We start from the raw sequence: 12,175 nt of genomic DNA, 5'->3' as shown, positions 1-12,175 counted from the left end.
GGTTGAAATGAACCAAATTTAGATTTGTTGTCAGGCAGACCTATTCTAAAGTGGAATGTGTTGTCTCAGGAAGTAATGGATGTTCCTTTATTGAAGGGGAATTCTTGTTCATGTAAGGGTTGGTCCAGGTAGTCACTGAAGCCCTCCAGCTTACCGACTGTAGGATAGGAGATTCAAATTCATTAATCCATCAACCAGCAATAATATATTGAACATTTACTACGTGCTTTGTTAGGCATTGTGGAATGCAAAAGAAACATGACACTCTTTGCCATCAATGAAGCAGCTAAATTGGTGAAGAGACAGAGCATTGTATATGGAGTCAGGAAGATCTGAATTTGAATCCTACCTCAGTTACTAGTTGTGTAACCATAGGGAAGTCATTTAACTTCTCTAGGTCTCAATTTCTTCATCAATGGATGTTAGGAAGTGAAAGTAATACATAGCTATAGAGAATTAATACCATAACTACAGTCATGGAAGCAGGAATAGGGAAAAAGAATAAAATCTGGAAACACTGCATCAGAAGAAATAAAATTTGATGACTGATTGACTGTGAAAAGGAAAGGAGAAGGTAAGTTAAAGATGACTCTGAAGTTTTATTTTTTTTTTTTTTTTTTCCTTAGCACTGCACTTCATTTTTTTTTTTTTTTTTTTATAATAATAAATTTTATTTTATTTAATAATAACTTCGCATTGACAGAATCCATGCCAGGATAATTTCTACACGACATTATCCCTTGCAATCACTTATGTTTCGTTTTTTCCCCCTCCCTCCCTCCTCCCCCCCCCCCCCAGGATGGCAAGCAGTCCTATATATGCTAAACATGTTGCAGTATATCCTAGATACAATACATATTTGCAGAACCAAACAGTTCTCTTGTTGCACAGGAGAATTGGATTCAGAAGGTAAAAATAACTCGGGAAGAAAATCAAAAATGCAAATAGTTCACATTCATTTCCCATTATTCCTTCTTTGGGTGTAGCTGTTTCTGTCCATCATTTCTCCAATGAAACTCAGTTAAGTCTCTTTGTCAGAGAAATCCACTTCCATCAGAATACATCCTCATACAATATCGTTGTCGAAGTGTATAATGATCTCCTGGTTCTGCTCATCTCACTTAGCATCAGTCCATGTAGGTCTCTCCAAGCCTCTCTGTATTCATCCTGCTGGTCATTTCTTACAGAACAATAATATTCCATAACGTTCATATACCACAATTTACCCAGCCATTCTCCAATTGATGGGCATCCATTCAATTTCCAGTTTCTAGCCACTACAAACAGGGCTGCTACAAACATTTTGGCACATACAGGTCCCCTTCCCTTTTTTAGTATCTCTTTGGGGTATAAGCCCAATAGAAACACTGTTGGATCAAAGGGTATGCACAGTTTGATAACTTTTTGGGCATAATTCCAGATCGCTCTCCAGAATGGCTGGATTCGTTCACAACTCCACCAACAATGCATCAATGTCCCCGTTTTCCCGCATCCCCTCCAACATTCATCATTGTTTTTTCCTGTCATCTTAGCCAATCTGACAGGAGTGTAGTGATATCTCAGAGTAGTCTTAATTTGCATTTCTCTGATCAATAGTGATTTGGAACACTCTTTCATGTGAGTGGTAATAGTTTCAATTTCTTCATCTGAAAATTGTCTGTTCATATCCTTTGACCATTTATCAATTGGAGAATGGCTTGATTTTTTATAAATTTGAGTCAGTTCTCTATATATTTTGGAAATGAGGCCTTTATCAGAACCTTTAATTGTAAAGATGTTTTCCCAGTTAGTTACTTCCCTACTAATCTTGTTTGCATTCGTTCTGTTTGTACAAAGGCTTTTTAATTTGATATAATCAAAATTTTCTATTTTGTGATTGGTAATGGTCTCTAGTTCATCTTTGGTCACAAATTTCTTTCTCCTCCACAAGTCTGAGAGATAAACTATCCTATGTTCCTCTAATTTATTTATAATCTCGTTCTTTATGCCTAGGTCATGGACCCATTTTGATCTTATCTTGGTATGTGGTGTTAAGTGTGGGTCCTTGCCTAATTTCTGCCATACTAATTTCCAGTTATCCCAGCAGTTTTTATCAAATAATGAAATCTTATCCCAAAATTTAGAATCTTTGGGTTTGTCAAACACTAGATTGCTATAGTTGACTATTCTGTCTTGTGAACCTAACCTTTTCCACTGATCAACTAATCTATTTCTAAGCCAATACCAGATGGTTTTGGTGACTGCTGCTTTATAATATAATTTTAGATCAGGTACAGCTAGACCACCTTCATTTGATTTTTTTTTCATTAATTCCCTTGAGATTCTCGACTTTTTATTGTTCCATATGAATTTTGTTGTTATTTTTTCTAAATCATTAAAATATTTTCTTGGAAGTCTGATTGGTATAGCACTAAATAAATAGATTAGTTTAGGGAGTATTGTCATCTTTATTATATTTGCTCGGCCTATCCAAGAGCACTTAATATTTTTCCAATTATTTAAGTCTGACTTTATTTGTGTGAAAACTTTTTTGTAATTTTGCTCATATAATTCCTGACTTTCCTTTGGTAGGTAGATTCCCAAATATTTTATGCTATCAACAGTTATTTTGAATGGAATTTCTCTTTGTATCTCTTGCTCTTGGATTTTGTTGGTGGTGTATAAGAATGCTGAGGATTTATGGGGATTTATTTTGTATCCTGCTACTTTGCTAAAATTATGAATTATTTCTAATAGCTTTTTAGTAGAATCTCTGGGGTTTTCTAGGTATACCATCATATCATCTGCAAAGAGTGATAGTTTGGTTTCCTCATTGCCTACTCTAATTCCTTTAATCTCTTTCTCGACTCTTATTGCAGAGGCCAGTGTTTCTAATACAATATTGAATAATAATGGTGATAGTGGGCAACCTTGCTTCACTCCAGATCTTACCGGGAAAGGTTCCAGTTTTTCCCCATTGCATATGATGCTTACTGAAGGTTTAAAATATATGCTCCTAACTATTTTAAGGAAAAGTCCTTTTATTCCTATGCTCTCAAGTGTTTTTATTAGGAATGGCTGTTGGATTTTATCAAATGCTTTTTCTGCATCTATTGAAATGATCATATGGTTTTTGTTTGGTTGGTTGTTGATATAGTCAATTATGTTAATAGTTTTCCTAATATTGAACCAGCCCTGCATTCCTGGTATAAATCCTACTTGGTCATAGTGTATTATCCTGGGGATGATTTTCTGTAATCTTTTTGCTAATATTTTATTTAAGATTTTAGCATCAATATTCATTAGGGAGATTGGTCTATAATTTTCTTTCTCTGTTTTCAGCCTACCTGGTTTAGGTATCAGTACCATATCTGTGTCATAAAAGGAGTTTGGTAGGACTCCTTCAATCCCTACTTCTTCAAATAGTTTATTTAGCATTGGAGTTAATTGATCTTTAAATGTTTGATAGAATTCAGATGTAAATCCGTCTGGTCCTGGGGTTTTTTTCTTAGGGAGTTGATTGATAGTTTGTTCTATTTCTTTTTCTGAGATAGGAGTGTTTAGGATATTTACTTCTTCCTCTGTTAGTTTAGGTAAGCTATATTTTTGGAGGTATTCTTCTATTTCATTTAAGTTGTCGAATTTATTGGCGTAAAGTTGGGCAAAGTAACTCCTAATTATTGCTCTAATTTCCTCTTCGTTAGTGGTGAGTTCTCCCTTTTCATTTTTAAGACTAACAATTTGATTTTCCTCTTTCCTTTTTTTAATCAGATTTACTAAGGGTTTGTCTATTTTGTTGGTTTTTTCATAGAACCAACTCTTAGTTTTATTAATCAATTCAATAGTTTTTTTACTTTCAATTTTATTGATCTCTCCTTTTATTTTTTGAATTTCAAGTTTAGTGTTTGATTGGGGGTTTTTAATTTGTTCCTTTTCTAGCATTTTTAGTTGCAAGCCCAATTCATTGACCTTCTCTTTCTCTATTTTATACAAATAGGCCTCTAGAGATATGAGATTTCCCCTTATTACCGCTTTGGCTGCATCCCATACATTTTGGTATGATGTCTCATTATTATCATTTTCTTGGATGAAGTTATTAATTATGTCTATAATTTGCTGTTTCACCCAATCATTCTTTAGTATGAGATTATTTAGTTTCCAATTATTTTTTGGTCTACTTTCCTGTGGCTTTTTATTGAATGTAATTTTCAATGCATCATGGTCTGAAAAGGATGCATTCACTATTTCTGCCTTACTGCATTTGAGTTTGAGGTTTTTATGTCCTAATATATGATCAATTTTTGTATAGGTTCCATGAACTGCTGAAAAGAAGGTGTACTCCTTTCTGTCCCCATTACATTTTCTCCAGAGATCTATCATATCTAATTTTTCTAGTATTCTATTTATCTCTTTGACTTCTTTCTTATTTATTTTGTGGTTTGATTTATCTAATTCTGAGAGTGCAAGGTTGAGATCTCCCACTATTATAGTTTTACTGTCTATTTCTTCTTGCAGCTCTCTTAATTTCTCTTTTAGGAATTTAGATGCTACACTACTTGGTGCATATATATTTAATATAGATACTTCTTCATTATTCATTCTACCCTTTAGCAAGATATAGTGCCCTTCCTTATCTCTTTTGATTAGATCAATTTTTGCTTTAGTTTGATCTGAGATCAGGATGGCTACCCCTGCTTTTTTGGCTTCACCTGAAGCATAGTAGATTTTGCTCCAACCTTTTACCTTTAACCTGCATGTATCACCCCGCTTCAGGTGTGTTTCCTGTATACAACATATTGTAGGATTCTGGCTTTTAATCCATTCTGCTAACCGCTTCCTCTTTATAGAGGAGTTTACCCCGTTCACATTTATGGTTAAAATGACCAATTCTGTATTACTTGCCATCTTGTTAACCCCGGTTTATGCTTTTCTCCCTTCTTACTCCCTTACCCCCTCCCTTACCCCCCTTCCCAGTATTAAGCTTGTGAGCTCCCCTTGCTTCTCACAGCCCTCCCTTTTTCAGTATCCCTCCCCCCCCTTAGAGTTCCCCCCCCCAACTTACCCCTTTCCCTCCCAGTTACCGTATTCCCTTCCACTTAGCTTATTCCTTCCTTTTTCACTTTTCCCTTCTCACTTTTCAATGAGGTGGGAGAAGTTTCACCATAGATTGAGTATGTCTAAAATTCTTCTCTTACTGCCAATTCTGAAAGCAGTAAAATACTCACTATTTTCATTCCTCTCCATTCTTTCTCTCAGATTTACTAGGTTTTCTTTGCCTCTTCATGAAATGTAGTACCCCCACTTTCCCTTTTTTCTAGTACAATGTCCTTTCCACAACTAGTTTCTAGAACAAGGTATACATGTATTCTTTATACATCTTTACAGCCGAAATATAGTTCCCAAGATTAATCTTTACCTTTTTAGATTTCTCTTGAGTTCTGTGCTTGTAGATCAAATTTTTTGTTAAGTTCTGGCTTTTTCATCAGAAATAGATGAAATTCGCTTATTTCGTTGAATGTCCATCTTCTTCCCTGGAAAAAGATGCTCAATCTCGCTGGGTAAGTTATTTTTGGTTGCATACCAAGTTCCTTAGCCTTTCGGAATATCATATTCCAGGCCCTTCGATCCTTTAATGTGGATGCTGCCAGATCCTGGGTGATCCTTATTGTGGCTCCTTGATACTTGAATTGGGTTTTTCTAGCCGCTTGCAGTATTTTTTCCTTTGCCTGAGGGTTCTGGCATTTGGCCACTATATTCCTTGGTGTTTTGATTTTAGGATCCCTTTCAGTAGGGGATCGATGAATTCTTTCAATGTCTATTTTACCTTCTGTTTCTATGACTTCTGGGCAGTTCTCTTTGATAATTTCCTGGAAGATAGTGTTCAGGCTTTTTTTTTCATCATACTTTTCTGGAAGTCCGATGATTCTCAGGTTGTCTCTCCTGGATCTGTTTTCCAGGTCTGTTGTCTTCCCCAGAAGGTATTTCACATCCTTTTCCATTGTTTGATTTTTTTGGATTTGCTTGACTGATTCTTCTTGTCTCCTCGAGTCATTCAATTCCAATTGTTCGACCCTGATTTTCAGTGAGGTATTTTCTTCACTCACTTTTTTAAGATCTTTTTCTAATTGTCCAATTGAGTTCTTTTGTTCTGTGGAATTTTTTTCCATTTCGCCAATTTTGTTTTTTAGAGAGCTGTTTTCTGTTTCCAGTTCACTAATCCTATTTTTCAAGGATTTGGTTTCTTTATCCACTCTCTCTTTAACTGACTTCTCCAGGCTCTTTTGCCAAGCCTCCCTCTCCTTTCCCCATTTTTCTTCTAGCTCCCTTGTGAGAGCCTTTTTAATTTCCTCCATGAGATTCATCTGTGCTGAGGGACATAAGGTCTCCTCCTTCGGGGATTCACCTGGGGACTGTTTGTTTTTAGTCTCCTCAGGGTTTGGAGTCTGCTCTTTATCTGTATAAAAGCTGTCCAGGGTTAAATTCTTTTTCAGTTTCTTGCTCATTCTGTCTATTTATCAAAGACAAACTATCAAAGAAACAGAAGGAAAAAAAACCCCTTGAATGGAGGCTGCTTTCTTTGGGGGAGGGGCAGGGTATTCGTGAGGCACAGGTCCTACTGTGCTATGGCGCCTGCGCACTGAGATCCGAGCGCTCTGAGATCCGAGCGGGCTAAGACACTGTGGGGGAGGGGTGGCCAGGTCCCGAGAGACTCCAGCTGTTTGGGATTGTATTCTTCACCCCCGGTGTTTTTAGCTTCTCTGCTGAGCTGCTGACTTGCTCCTATAGCAAAGCTCTCACCGCAGAGACGGCTGCGATCGCGTCCTACTCCCTCTCCGGTCCACCCGGTTCTGAGCTGCTATCTGTGCTCTGGTTGCCGCTGCTGCCCGCAGACTGCTTCCAAATACCGTCCCCGCCCTCGCGCAAAAACAGACCTTTCTTGACGAGTCTCAAGGATGGTTTCTCTTGGTAAGTAATTGTATGGTTTTTTTTTCAGTCGAGCATTAATTCAGAGGCATGAAATGAAATGAATAGTGAGAGAAAAACACGGAGATTACACAGAAGTGTATTTCCTCTCCGCCATCTTGGCCGGAAGTCGACTCTGAAGTTTTAAATTAGAAAGATAGTGAGTCCAGTGATGTTGTTAATTGAAATAGGGAAGTTGAAGGAGTTTTAAGAGAAGTAGTCAGGGAGGAGGAGAAAATGAGACTAGTATAATATCCTGGATGGCAAGGAGAAGAGTGTTTCAAGAAAGAGAAGGTGATCAACAAGAGCTGATGGTTAAAGATCAGCCATTCAAAATTTAGGATCATTTGGCAAAACTCTGTTATATTTATTTTTATCTCTACTTTTTGAAACTTTTTTTTCTCTCAAGTGTTTCTTTATGAAATTTTTCTGGATCTCGTCCCTTGAAAATAAACTCTTTCTATGCAGAGCTGCAATTTAGAACTCTCTTTTCCTTTTATCACAATCTTTCTCTGTCTCTGTCTGTCTGTCTGTCTGTCTGTCTCTCTGTGTCTCTGTCTCTGTCTCTCTCTCTTTCTTTCTGTCTCTGTGTCTTTGTCTCTGTCTCTGTCTCTCTCTCTCACCCCAAGACATCCATACATAGCTACTTTCAACTTTGGGTTCCCAATATATTGGACAGTGTCTCACCTATAGTAGATAAATATTTGTGGAACTGTACAGATTTTTTAAAGTTTTCTTTTGTATATCAATAATAAGTATGCTTAAAGTTAAATTTCCCCTCTTATTACATCTCTCCCCTGCATTGAGGAAATTAAGAATATAAAACAAAAACAAATTCCTCAATGTATATCTACACATTCAGGTAAAAGAATAAGCTATGTGTAAAAATTTATATTTCTGTATTTTAAGCTCATCCCCTCCTGGGAAGGCTATTTCACCTTCATTATTTTGACTTGTGGTTTATCATTGCATTGATCAGAATTCTAAAGTCTTTTACAGTTTTTTTTTTGCCTTCTATAATGTTATCATTGTATAAATTATTCTTTTAGTTCTGCTCATTTTGTTCTGATCAGTTAATAAAGATCTTCTCAGTTTCCTCTGACACTGTCAATTCTATCATTACTTATGACATAATAATATTCCATTGCATTCATATTCCACAATTTATTTAGCCATTCCTCAACAGGAAGATACCCTCTTGGTTTCCAGTTTTGGACTAGAATTGGATAGAATATTATAGCATGTCAAAATTCAGTGGCTGGTTTATGATCAATGAAAGTAAAAAATCAGTCCTGCCTTTTCACAAAGCATACAGAAGTTGTTTTAACTAAAACTTAACACATTTTTTTCAGTAGAGTCTGGATTATTGTTGGGGATTTTATTGTTACATGCTTCACAATTCTAGGATATATCTTGGAATTCCCTGAAACTTTAAGGATAAGTAAGAAGCCAGGTCCAAGTCTCCAAGGCAGCCTCTGCCATGGATTATTATATAACCCAGTCTCTTTCTATCCCACATTACAAATTTTTGATGACTTTAGAAGTCCAGTATTTTTTTTTTTTGAGGGAGGCTATGAGAATTCAACTGAACAATGGTAAAGTGGAGAGTGAATCTGGTCTCCACTGAAGAAGCTTGGTTTCATTAAAACTTCCTACAGTCCTTTGTAAAGCAATTTCCTCCTAAAGTTGGCTTGGGTATCATGGTGACTTCCCCCAGATACCAGGAACTTCAGGTATGCTTTGGCTTTGTCCAAAGTAGAATGAGGTTATAGCAGATGATTTAAAATTTCTAATTGCTTAGATTTTTTCCTAGGACCATCGAGCACTATTTTAGTGACTATCACTGTGGATGATGTTCTACAATTTATAGCACTCTATAATTTGAATGTTTTAAGTATAGAGTTGTAACTAGGGTTGAGTGACAAGGGCTTTGCTACAGAGCATTGAAATTTAGAGGATATTAATAGCCAAACCTTTAGAAGGATAGAAACAACTGAACTCAGGTTCTAGTTAGTAAGAATAACTGGTTTAAAATGGGAAGCCACATTCCAGTTAAAGTGTGACACACCATATTCAGGTAAAAATTATACAAAATTCACTTTGAGATCTTCAGAAGGGAAGAGAGAGAATAACAATACCTTTAATGGTTTATTCTTAATTCCACCAACCAATATTGCAGAGATTTCATGAGAGATATACTAGAGTTACTCTTTCACAAATGAAGTTGTCTTAAAAAGTTGATTTGGAAGTATGTTTCATGGAATTTGCACCAAAACCTTTGTACCTATGGTACATACTAATTGACTATCCTGTAACATACTAATATACTCATACTAATTTGATATACTCATACTAATTTAAAAATGTAATTAGACATACACAAAGATGTCAAAGGAATCAAAAGATATACTCTAAAATATCATAACTAGGTAGAATCAGATGTTTTGGTAATTTAGATACAAGAGAAAAACATTCTTTCCTCTTGCTTTACCTTCTCAGGATGCAGACTGTGTCCAATTATTAAAGTGACTGCTTCCAGCGACCACAGCCGTGTAGCTAACACTCCATATGGCACTAAAGCGAAGTTGCTGGCTTGGCTTGGGCACTTTTGTCTTTGGTCATTCCAGAGTGAAAATACAATTAGACTTGGCTGTGAGACAGGTGAAATCTGTCATATTCCCCCCATCGGACAACCTCCATTCAGGCCAGATCAATAAATACTAATACACTTGTGCATCAATTCCCAAGCTGAGCTTCCCATTCCAGTGTGTGCAGGTCTGCATTCATTCCTCCCTGGCACCCATTGCTTCCTGGCTGAGTTCGTAGTTTCTGTGATTAGTGCAATTTCAGAGCTGGACCACAGAACCTATCTGTAGACCATCATGATAAAGCAGCAGATGGCTCTGCCACACCTTCTCTGTAAGAGGAGCTCCCAAAGAAGAAGGAGGTTCAGCTATTTGCTCTACAGAAGGGAACTTTAGAGGTGGTATGAGGTCAGCTCATTTCCCGAGGAAGGTCCCATAAGAGTATTATGATTGTAATGTTGTAATAATATTGTAGAATATACAAGCCCCTACGCCTTCTCCCCATTTCACAATGAATTTGTAATAAGTAATTATTTGGATTTGACTTATCATGGGAACAAGTCATAATTTGTGTCATGCAATGGTTACTCATAACGGTAAGAGTTCTACATAAACCAGGTCAGAGGACTTGGGTTCAAATCACTGTGTGATGCTGAGGATGTCACTTGACTTCTTTGAATCACCATTTCCTCATCTGTGAAATAGGATGCTGGGTAGGACTATGCTTTAAGTCTATGAACCTATATTCAGAAGTACTAGATCACTCATTTATATTTTGTCCTGCCAGCTTTGGCTCATTGAGACATCTGGCAGGTGTGAGATAATACAGAGATAAATGAAGCATTTATTAAGCACTTACTATGTGTCTGGAACTGGACTTAGCATTGGGAATACAAATTCAAGCAGAACAAAATAGTCCCTACTAATCCTCAGGGGATTACCTGGGAATTTCCTTAAACAGTTACCCTGGGTGGGTACTTAGCAATAAGAAGAAAGAACAGTAGAAACAAAGACATCTTCCTTTTTGTTCCAGAGGCAATTGGGGTTGTGACTTGCCCAGGATCAGACATTTAGTAAGTGTTTATGAAGCCATATTTGAACTATGGTCCTTCTGATTTCGGGGCCAGTACACTATCCACTGCACCATCTAGCTACCCTGAAAAAAGACATCTTTAAGGAGAAAAGACTACTTGTATTAAGGAGTTCTGGTAGACCTGGGAGAAGAAGAAAAAGCACTGCAAAATCTGTTTTTTTAATCCCCCTCTAAAATATATTAGCAAAAATGACATTTATTTTGAGGGAAGGTAAAGTTATAAGGAAAAGAAATATAGGAATTCCAAGTTTATTTCATATATACTTCAGCACCTCAAGATGCTGCTCAAAGACCCAGTTTCTTAACAAAGCAATCCTCACCTCCACTGCTCTGCCCCAAGCCAGTAGCAATGTTAAATTAGGTTGTAGAAGTTGCTGCTACAGGATATTCAATGAGGCAATTAACCCAGGCTATTTAGAGAATGGAATTAGACATTTGCTGTATCTGACTAAGAAGAACATCTACATTTACAGTAATTGCTATGGAGAAGAAACCTTCAGACCTCCATATATTGCTAAACATCAGCAGTATGAATCAGGTCAGGAAAGAACTTCCCTAGTAGTATTGCTCAGGAAGTCCATTATTTAACATGGCTTATTCTTATAAGAAAAGTAGGTGGTTTGAAAAAACTTTTTTTTTTTTTTTTTTTTTACTAACATGTATTAAATAGAGCTGAATTTAGAAGAGAAAGGGAAATTTTGTAGAATCACTTGCACATCTCCCATAGATAGAACCCTAAACTTCCTTCAAAGGTCAGATCAAGAGCTCCTTCCTATATGAAACTTTTCTTGATTTTCCTAGTTAGTATTTTTTTCCTCTTGAAATTGCTTTATTTTTATGCCATCAAAGATATCAAGGTCACCCACTGTATCCTGAGCCATTGTTAGTTGTCTTAATTTTTGTCTTGCTTCTGGACTTTGATGAGTCAAGAAGAGAATGAGGGTGATTGACTTTGTGCAACTCTGACTCAATTTAATTCAATGCCCACACAAGGCAAAAATATCACATCATGACATTGTCAGTCCTCTAAAAATGAAGGATAAACAACTTTCTTTTTAATGTGCCTTTATTGTGCTGAATTTGACAGAGTTTAAAATTTAAAATAGAGGAGAAAATAGAAAATTTCTCATAGATATGTCAAGCCTGATGACATATATAAATATATACATATATATACATATATATATATATATAAACAGTAGCAGGCAAAAATTGAAAGGAAATTAGAAGAAAGGGCTAACAATTGAAGAAGTGAGATTATAGTAAACTCTTAATGGAATATATGCGTAAGGAAATACATAAAGTAGAGGTAATAAGTAAGATGAACTAGAGAACTTCATACAAATAGGTAAATTTGATCTTTTCAGTATCACTCAATCAACAAACAAGTATTTATTAAGTCTTTTCTAGCTATTGGGATTACAAATAAAAAAATAAAATAGTGCCTGTCCCTAAGGACTTACCATTTTGTTATGGTATGTCTGAGACTTGGTAGGATACCACTCATGATTAGAATTTGATTCTAACAAACAAGTATTTATTAAGTCTTTTCTAG

This window comes from Antechinus flavipes, chromosome 6 (assembly GCF_016432865.1).
Source record: "Antechinus flavipes isolate AdamAnt ecotype Samford, QLD, Australia chromosome 6, AdamAnt_v2, whole genome shotgun sequence".
NCBI classification, from domain to species: Eukaryota; Metazoa; Chordata; class Mammalia; order Dasyuromorphia; family Dasyuridae; genus Antechinus; species Antechinus flavipes.
The sequence above is the reverse complement of the archived record's forward strand: the minus strand, read 5'-3'. Positions refer to the sequence as shown.